Below are 9725 nucleotides of genomic sequence, written 5' to 3'. Positions count from 1 at the left end.
CATTATTGGTGACTTCTGTTTAAGGATAGATATTCTGTCCAAGTGTAATTATTTGTCTTTTACTAGCCATTTGATTAACTTGTGGATTTGTAAACATATTCTAGTTATTACAAATGAGGGAAACCATGCAACCTATGTTTCTTTGGGTCTAGCTTACTTAGCTCAATACATTTTTTCCAAGTCTTTCCATTTCCATATGAACGGGGCAATATAACTATATAAAATGATGCTTATCGAAATGAACTCCCAGAAATGGAAACAGGTTTTTTTTATTACACTGTTTTCAATTATTTCTTTTTTTATTCTTTTCTTTCCCTTTGGTTTATTCCCAGTTGTCATGTTTTTGACAATAATATTGTTAACAATAAAACATTGTTTTACATATAATTTTATCTGATTTGGGGAATGGAAAGGGAATCATAGAAACAGTGAGACAAAGTGTAAACCAATTCAACAGTGATCCTCACTAGGCACTATGTTGGAAATGAGCTTTACAACTTGAGAGGGGAAGTCAGGAGGGGAAGTAGGAGAAAATGAGGGAGGGGGTAACCCTGTTCCAAAAGAAATGTACTCATTACCTTACTTATGTAACTATAACTCCTCTGTACATCACCTTTACAATTAAATTTAAATTTTAAAAGATAATCTGATTTTTGTTTGCAAAGATTTTTTTTAATCTTCTTCTTGTAGCATTGGCCAAATGGTTATATACCCTCTTTTCAACCTCACTCTGAAAAAAAATGCTAATCAATTATTTAAATATACTTAATTATTGGTGCTATTTTTTTGTGTTGTTTTCTTTTTTTTAATATTATTTTATTTTATTTGAGAACATACTGTACAGAGGGGCTACAATTACATGGGCAGGATAATGCATACATTTCTTATATTGGTGCTATTTTTCTGCATTGCTCTATCAAGCCTTAAGCAAAATATATGATTTGCCACTGAAACTCTAGAAAATCTATCTATGGCCAAATTTCATTTTTGAACTCAATATGAGGCATGCTTCATAGCATAACTTAACGTTTTTCTGCACATATGTGGATAAGTTAAATCTAATCTGATGCTTTAATGCATAAAAACTGTTATTATTGCAACCAGGAATTACCTGACTCCGTATGCCAAAGAAAAAAAGGCAGCCTTAACCATAAACTGAAAATTAGATCTTAAGAACTGGTACTAAAAATGTGTCTAAGAGGTATGATATTAAGAAAACAGGGATTTAAAACTGTTTTCTTTTTATTTTTCTATTTTTTGTTGGTCATGGGGCTTGAACTCAAGGTCTGGCCTCTGTCATTGAGCTTTTCTATTCAAGGTTAACATTGTACCACTTTGAGCCATAGCGCCATTAAAATTGCTTTTTTAATGAATGCAAAATATTGTCTCTAAAAAATCTTTGGTTTTTGAGTTCACAGTTTTATTAAAGCTGTTTCAAAATACAAATTAAAGGAAATGAGAAAGTTAATTTGTGAAAGGGAATGCAAAGAAATAGGGCATTTGATTTTTTTTAAAAGAAAGGCTTTGGAAAAAGGAATTGAAGAAACAAAAAAAATTATTCTTTTGTATACCAAAGTATTTGGAAAGCAAGAATTATCTCCAATTATTGTTCCTAAATAGAAAAAGAAACAAACATAAACCACAGAATGTTCAAGAAAATAGCAGAGGATATGAGTGTGTCTTGAGTTGTATACGATAGAGCTTATAAAACATTAGTAAGATTGGTATGTAGTTATTTTAAACTGAACAGATCCCCAGATTACCCTCATCTACATTGACCCCTTTCCACAGGAAGCAGCCACAAAGTTCATCATCCTTTGTCCCCCTCTAACAACAGTAAAAATAATCTAATAACAGTTAAAACAGCATCTGAAAGGAAAAATAACAAGGGATAGATATTAGACCCCAGTTAGGCACTTAGGACAAAGGCCCACCTGGAAAACAAGACTGCAGCCCCCCCACTACTTGGGTCTGCAGGTTTCTGCCTTATCTGGATCTCCAAGACTCTCACATAGGCAGATCTGTCTATAAAGCTACAAGGTTTGGAGAACTGAAGCCCTTACCGTAGAAAAACAAAATAAGAGAAAGTCTTTTAAGAAATGAAGAAAGCACTACCCCTGGTAGAGAGTGTAAGAGAGACTTCTTTGAAAATTTGTTGTAGACATTACAGACATGCCTTAGGCTTGAAGATGCAAATATCTGCTTGTCAGGATGGGTTCAAAACTTCCTCATAAGTATTAAAAAAGGGCCAAGAAGTGGCAAGGTACCTTTGAAAAAAATCATCCCTTGGTTTAAAATACCTGTGTATACTGGATGGGGCATGGGGCTGGCAATTATGGCAGAGATCATACAACTAGTGTTCAAAGGTCTAAAAATAACTCAGCTATTGGATCCAGTGTTCAGGAACTGTTTTACACAATCATAGACCATAGAACCCAGATCACGCAAAAAAAAACCTATTTCAAGAGACTTATTTAAAACATAACTTATTTTTACCTATAGCATTGTTAAAAACTATGTCCACTCTCACAAGATTTTTTTCTGTTTATGTGGCACTGAGGAACAGAAGCCAGGGCTTCATGCATGTGGGCAAGCACTTGACCACTAAGCCACATTCCCAGCAGGTTATCTCTCTTAGTTTGAGGTTTAAGGGGGGAAGTATAGCAGATAAGAGATCTCACCTTAACACAGCAAATACAAACCCTTTGGCTGACTCAAAAAAGCAATAAATGAGACAGGGAGAAACTCCCAACTAGCCTAACAAGTCTTAATCACATATAAATCCTAGTGATTATCTGGAAAAAAAATTAAATGTCCAGCCACTAAGATCCCTGAGGAGAGGGCCTTTGTTGCTATACCACAGCTGTCAAGTGGCAGAGACTGTGCCCTGGATCCACCTTAGCCAAGTAAAACCAGCTTCTACTGAGTAGAAGTTCTGTCTTGACCCAGCTTCACCATGCAACTTCACTCTCAGAAACACCTTCTCACTTCCTCAACAAAACCCTCCAAAATCCCTAGCTACCTACAAGCAGTGAGATGATAGCATTGCTTTAGTCATCCCAGAAGCTAACTAACTTACCCATGGAGGAAGCTTGAGAAATCAACCACTTACCAGGACTGATGAACTATGTTTGTCTCCTCACTTACTCCCCAGATGACAAACGGCTAGAGGTCAGACACCACAACAGCAATGGGCCTGTAATTAAGAAAATACACATCACTACCCTAAAATAGCTGGTGTTGATTCAATTTGATGTGTGGCCCCAAAATTCAATGGGTCACCCCAATTTCACACAGTAATTGAGAAGGCACCGGTAGAGGCTGACCACTGTAGCCCATGTGGGGGCCTATCTTGGAAACAGCAATACAGACTCCAGTTAGTACATGAGTGACATATCATTGTGCACCCTAACCTATGGGTGCATCCTACAACCTCACTGTCCCAGCTGGAAATGTGTGAACTGGGCTTCTTGGCACAATAAAAGCCAAAATAAAACAGCACTCCTACAAAAGGGTATTGCTACATCAATCTGCATCTCTAGGACTTCTAATCTGGTGAATTTCACTATCTTTAGCCCAGAGGACCCTACACAGGAATGTGGCTAACATATTACAATTTATATGTACGAATGGGGCAGAGACCTAGGATTTCTATTCTATTTCAAGGGAGTTACAGTCACCCATAAAGCTTAGTCTACAAGGAGATTGGAAAGACAGAGAACCCCATCTCATCTACAACCAAATATCTGGACATGGAGTTAGCACAGACTACATATAGATCAATCTCTGTCTCCTCCTTTTTTGCCTGTGGAGGAACTAATATGACAGATCAGTGGCCTCCGCAGCAAAAATATTGAGCCCCTGGTACCCTAAGTTGCAACTAGTTTTTACCATACAAGCACCAACGGACAGTTCTAAATAACTTCTTATTAAAAGGTATTGCTGCTCTTGGTCAAAAAGTCAGTTTAGGAAACTGGTGGGAAAACTGACATGTCTGGGTCAAAAATTCTATAACAATTCAGCCCAGGATACTAAATGGTGTGAGTGGGGAATGTTCCAAACTATACCAAACTGAACCTATACCCTCCAATTTTCACCAACTCCAGGCTGCATGGAATGATGTAATAATTGAGACAAACTGGAATACCCCATTGTTAGATTTGTAAATAGAGTATGTTATTTTACCAAAAGGTTGGTCAGAAAGGTACATCCTAGGGACTATTCACCCTTCCTTCTTCTTACTCCACCTTGAACAGGGAAACAATTAGAGGTTCCAAGAGCAGCAGGGATAACACATTGTCTAATGAACATGTTAAGACATTTAAAATGGTTACAGGAGGGACTAGAAAGGTGGCTCGGTGGTATAGAGCTTGCCTTACAAATATAAGGCCCTGGGTTCGATTCCTCAGCATCACATAAACAGGAAAGGCCAGAAATGGCACTGTGGCTCAAGTGGTAGAGCACTAGCGTTTAGCTGAAGAGCCAAGGGACAGTGCTCAGGCCCAGAGTTCAGGCCCCACGACTGACAAAAAAAAAAGTTACAGGCTATTGTTAATAAAATTGCCAAACTCACTCTACAAGCTCAAGTCCTAAAGCACACAATATATCTTACAAAACCCCTTAGCTTTAAACTATTTACTTGTCTGTAAAGGATTGAGTATGTGGGAAGATACCCTAAATAACAATTGCTTACATATAAATAATAAAGTTTAGTCATAAGAGTTCGCCTTACAAAAGAAAAAAATGGCCCAGGTCCCAGTCTAAACCAAAGATTTGAAAGTCCAAACTATTTGGATGGTAGTTTTCAACTATCGTGGGACTCAAAACCCTTATTAGTATTGTGGATTTACTACTAGGAGCCTAACCACTAATTTCTTGCCTGTTATCTCTGGTTATAAAATCTGTCTCCAGTTCTTTATGCAAGCTATGGTCAAAAAATAATGATAACAAATGTCAGCCATCCTTATAATGGTGATATATATATATATATATACATATATTTATATAGATAGATAGATAGATATGTCAACCATTAAGTGATGATGGCGCTCTTTAACCCTTAATGGGTCAAAGCATAAAATTAGGAATATAGATAGATAGATAGATATGTCAACCATTAAGTGATGATGGCGCTCTTTAACCCTTAATGGGTCAAAGCATAAAATTAGGAATGATGAGGGAGATGGAGAGGAACACACCTGAAACTATGTGGGAAGAAGCTGAGTTATGAGGACAAAGCAGAATATAGAAAATTTCTGTGAAAAGTTTATATCCTAGAAAGTAAGCCAAGAAAATACTATGTTAACATATATAAGGAGGCAGAGAGGATATAAAAGTCATGATCCCCTCATTCTCACAAAGTTTTGGGAAAATATGAGTCTGATAAATCTGGGCTACTACAATAAGCTATTTCCTATAATATGTTAACATATATAAGGAGGCAGAGAGGATATAAAAGTCATGATCCCTTCATTCTCACAAAGTTTTGGGAAAATATGAATCTGATAAATCTGAGCTACTACAATAAACTATTTCCTATAACAGAGCCTAGTGTCACATCTCCCTATTTGAGAGCCCACTACAAGAATGTAATACACTATATACATTACATAGTATATATGTGAACATAAATACATTTTAAATATAAATATATATACATATTGACATATATGTGTATATAAAGTCACACACATATATAGTCTTACTATGTAGGTCAGAGTTCAAGACTGATTAGAACCTGCCTGGGAGAAGCAGTGGAGGCAGCCTCTATCAGAACCTCACTGCACAATTCACTACACTGAGATCAGAGCCAGACCTTGATGTATTCCACCAGAGAACCCAGACCCAGCATGGCAAAGATGCCTATTCACAAAGATCTCGACCTGCTAGTTATGAATGAAATCTAGGGCCTTGATTACTGACCTAGTTGCATATATTTGGTACTCTTTTACTACTTCTAACCCTATCAGAAAAACTCCATGTGGAACCACTGCGGATATCAGTACCTTGAGTTGATATATGCTGTACTGAAAAGGACTTAACACAGATGTCAGCCAAAAACCTACACTAACTGGTGCCACTGGTGGCCCTGGACTGGAGCCTGCCTTCATCTAGAAGCTGTAGGTTGGCTACTGCTTACATGGCTGAGAGCTCTGAGATGCCAGGGGGGAGGGAAAAAGATGGCTCCCCTGGTGGGTTGCTGTGTGGTCACTGCCAGACCAATTCCCAACAACAGTGTCCTCAGGCTTCTGTGTCTGCCCCGATTCTGGCCAGTGCCCTTCTTATATTTCCCCTCCGAGCCCTGGCTGTCCCCCACGGTCCCCAGAAGGGTGAGGATTTGTAGGGACCACTGCTGTCCTGGCACTGAGCAGAACGCATTTGGGGCCTGCATTCCCATAGGGGCAGCGCCAGGCTTCAGAAACAAAGATGGTGGCCGACACCACAGTACCTGGTTTGCGGCCTCAGAACTGAGCAGTGCAACACACGCGTGTCCAGGGGCAAGGACAGCCTCCTTCTTCACCCTCCACAAAGAGGAGGTGTCTCAGAGTCTATACCATCAGGTTCTTACTTCAGGACAAATGGCATGGCTGCCAGGATGTCCTGCTTGAGAGCCTCATAGAAGCAGAGCCTGTGCAAGGGGTCAGGGTGGGGGGGATGGGGAGTGAGTAGCTGAATCGCCGCCTCTGATTGGCTAGGTGTACATCATGTGACACATCCAACATGTCCGGAGACTGGGATGTGTCCTCTGACCCCGAGTGTAACTACCCAAGCCTCCCCCTCCCTGTCCTTCAGACCTCTGTTCCTGTCTGTAGGAGTTGGCTGGGGTCTGACCCAGTCTTAGGAGGGGTCAGGTCAGGTCTTTGGGAGTCATGTCTGGAGCTGTGGGCCAGGGTCTGACCCAGTCTTGGGATGGGTCAGGCCAAGTCTTTGGGAGTTGTGTCTAGAGTTGTGTGCTGGGGTCTGATCCAGTCTTGAGAGGGGTCTAGCTAAGTCTTTGGAATTTATAGCTGGAGTTGTGTGCCAGAGACTGACCCAGTCTTGGGAGGTATTGGGCTGGGTCTTTGGGAGTTATGTGCCAGAGTCGTCCACAGGAGTCCTCAGAGTCTGCCCAATTATGATAGTGTTCTTTCCCAGCAATCCACTGGAGTCTTTGGGTAGTGTTTACCGATTTCTGCTGAAATTTGTTGAGGTCTGGGGAAGTCTAACGGGGATCTTTGTGCAAAGTCCAATGAAAATCTTTGGGTAGAGGTCTGTTGGATGCTGAGTCTTACAAATTCTGTTAGAGAAATCTGCCAGAGCCTGTAAGAAAAAGACACACAGTGTCTATGTGTGAACTTTTAGCTACAACTCCATTTCACAGAAATTGAGTGAATGACCAGATATTATTTGATTCTACTTTTAAAATTAGCTGTTATGACCCATACATTCCTTCATTTCACCTACATATACATATTCCATTTTGTTATATATGTCTACTATGTAATATAGAATATAAATCACATAAAATATATAGGACATAAAATATAAAATATTATATAATACATACTATATATTTATATAAATGAACATGTATACATAAGAATGTCTTACTATGTAGCCCAAAATACTCCTACCTTGACACCATTCGGGCTCTGCCTCAGTGGGACAAGATAGATGACTGGAAATAAGTATGAGAAACAGTAGCCAGGAATTCAGAGACAAAAACTCTATTAATATCCATCCTGATTAAAGGCACATAAGCACTGTTTTTGCTTTAATCCTTATACTCCCTTATAAACTGCAATGATTTGCCAGAAGGAAAAATTACTCAAAGGAGCATTTGTTACCCAATGACCCTATCTGCTGGTCCATAGGACTAGTATGCTTTAGGAATTATGCAAGGAGATGTTAATAGAAAGTACATTTAATCTAGGAAAATGACAGAAAACCCATTTAAGAAAGAAAATGTGTCAGAAGAATGGACACCTGACTTGGTGGGATCATGTGACAGAATCCAAAAGGGATGTTAGACATAAATGTTCCAAGTTTAAATTGTAAGCGAACTTCAAAAGCTCTGGGCCCATTAATAAAGTACTGAACAGCAAGAATGACAAATTATACTAGGTATGGGAATAAATGCAAAAACTCATCCTAAGGTGAATTTGATCCAAATAAAAACCTACTTTTTCCATGAATATTTTTAATGTTATACCAATCATTGCACCTGTCATCAGACATGAGAGAATCCTTACTTAGGTGTGTACTGTCTCTCTCTCTCCCCTTTGCTTTGCCAATAAATAACTTTGGTCATTGCCTCAGTATGTTCTCAAATTCCTTTTTAAAATAACATCAGGAACAAAGTTTCAATTGGCCTGGCAAAGCCTTTTGGCCTTCAGGACATATCTTCTCTGAAGCATTTACCTATCTTTTTTTTTTTTTTATTTTTTTTTTTTTGCCGGTCATGGGGCCTGAACTCTGGGCCTGGCCGCTGTCCCTCAGCTCTTCAGCTCAAGGCTAGTGCTCTACCACTGGAGTCACAGCACCACTTCCGGCTTTTTCTGTTTATGTGGTGCTGGGGAATCGAACCCAGGGCCTCATGCTTGCAAGGCATGCACTCTACCGCTGAGCTACCTTCCCAGCCCCCATTTACCTATCTTGTAACATCAAATGTACTGAGACTACAAGCTTTTGTTGGTATTATAGAACAGGGTCACAACACAGAAGGGGAAAGGTGTGAGGTTCGCTCCCTATATTTGCTCTTCAGGAAGTTTGATTCAGGACCTGAAGATCCACAAGAAAAGTGGTCCTAATCCTTACAGACTGATTATCACTCCCTTCATTGATTCTCCAAATACAGTGAAGAATTGGCTATTTTTTGCCACAATGCAAAGTCCTCTCGGTGTTGCATGTAACTCCATATTAAAGTGTATACTGAGCATGGACACAGTAACCTGGGCTCAATCACTAACAACAGAAAAAGAGTCACACTACATAAAAAAAATTAAACCAACATGTATAAGAGACAACATGAAAGCAGAAAGGTCAAAACTGGAACAAAATCAGGCTCTTCTGAGAAGCATACTGTGAATCAAGGGCCTACACAAAGTAAATGGTGCATGATGGCATCATGTGGGAAAGTTGGCTTCAATTTTGGTCTGCATAATGGCCTCCTTACAGGGAACCACGAAACCAGCAGCTTACTCAGCACAGTGGGTAGATGGGGATGCATTGTAGAGCTCTTGGAGGGGGCCTCAACTCAGAAGGGAAAGGGAGTGAGGTCTGCTCCCTATCTATATTTACTCTCTAGGGAAGCTAGATTCAGGACCTGAATGTCATGGTTATAAAAATGTTTCTAAGCCTTTGCAGGGCTAGGAGTGTAGAATGAGCCAAGGTACAAAACCATGGGAGGAGAAGGAGAAGCTCAGGAGAGAATGATGAGGAAATAAGATCAGAACTCAGATCAGAGGACCTTGAGAGACAGAACAGAAATTCTCAAAATTCTCATTAGAGAATAGAATTATGCGAAGAGAGAAGAATGAGGAAATACTCCTGTGAATGGCCAAATGTGGGTGAGAGCTTACTTGTAGGACTTTAGGTTCAGAAGTGGTGCTCTAGAAGGCAAGCGTTTATGAGGCAAACCCATGAGGAAAGGGAATAATATAGACAGCCAGCATAGATGCAAAAGGGAGGCAGCAGAATGACCTTTTTCTGAGTGGCATGGCTCTAGAGGATTGAGCATGTGGTAG

General features: G+C 39.8%; 1 non-coding gene across 1 annotated transcript; it reads right to left on the bottom strand.

Moving 5' to 3' along the window:
- Positions 1-8538: 8538 nt before the first annotated feature.
- Trnaa-ugc (transfer RNA alanine (anticodon UGC)) lies at positions 8539-8611 on the bottom strand. The gene has a single exon. It is a non-coding gene; the product is annotated as a tRNA-Ala (tRNA).
- Between the last annotated feature and the right edge of the window lie 1114 nt (positions 8612-9725).

Source organism: Dipodomys merriami, unplaced genomic scaffold, assembly GCF_024711535.1.
Source record: "Dipodomys merriami isolate MVZ:Mamm:240054 unplaced genomic scaffold, mDipMer1.0.p SCAF_171, whole genome shotgun sequence".
NCBI classification, from domain to species: Eukaryota; Metazoa; Chordata; class Mammalia; order Rodentia; family Heteromyidae; genus Dipodomys; species Dipodomys merriami.
Note: the sequence above shows the minus strand (reverse complement) of the source record. Positions and strands in the feature narration are given on the sequence as shown.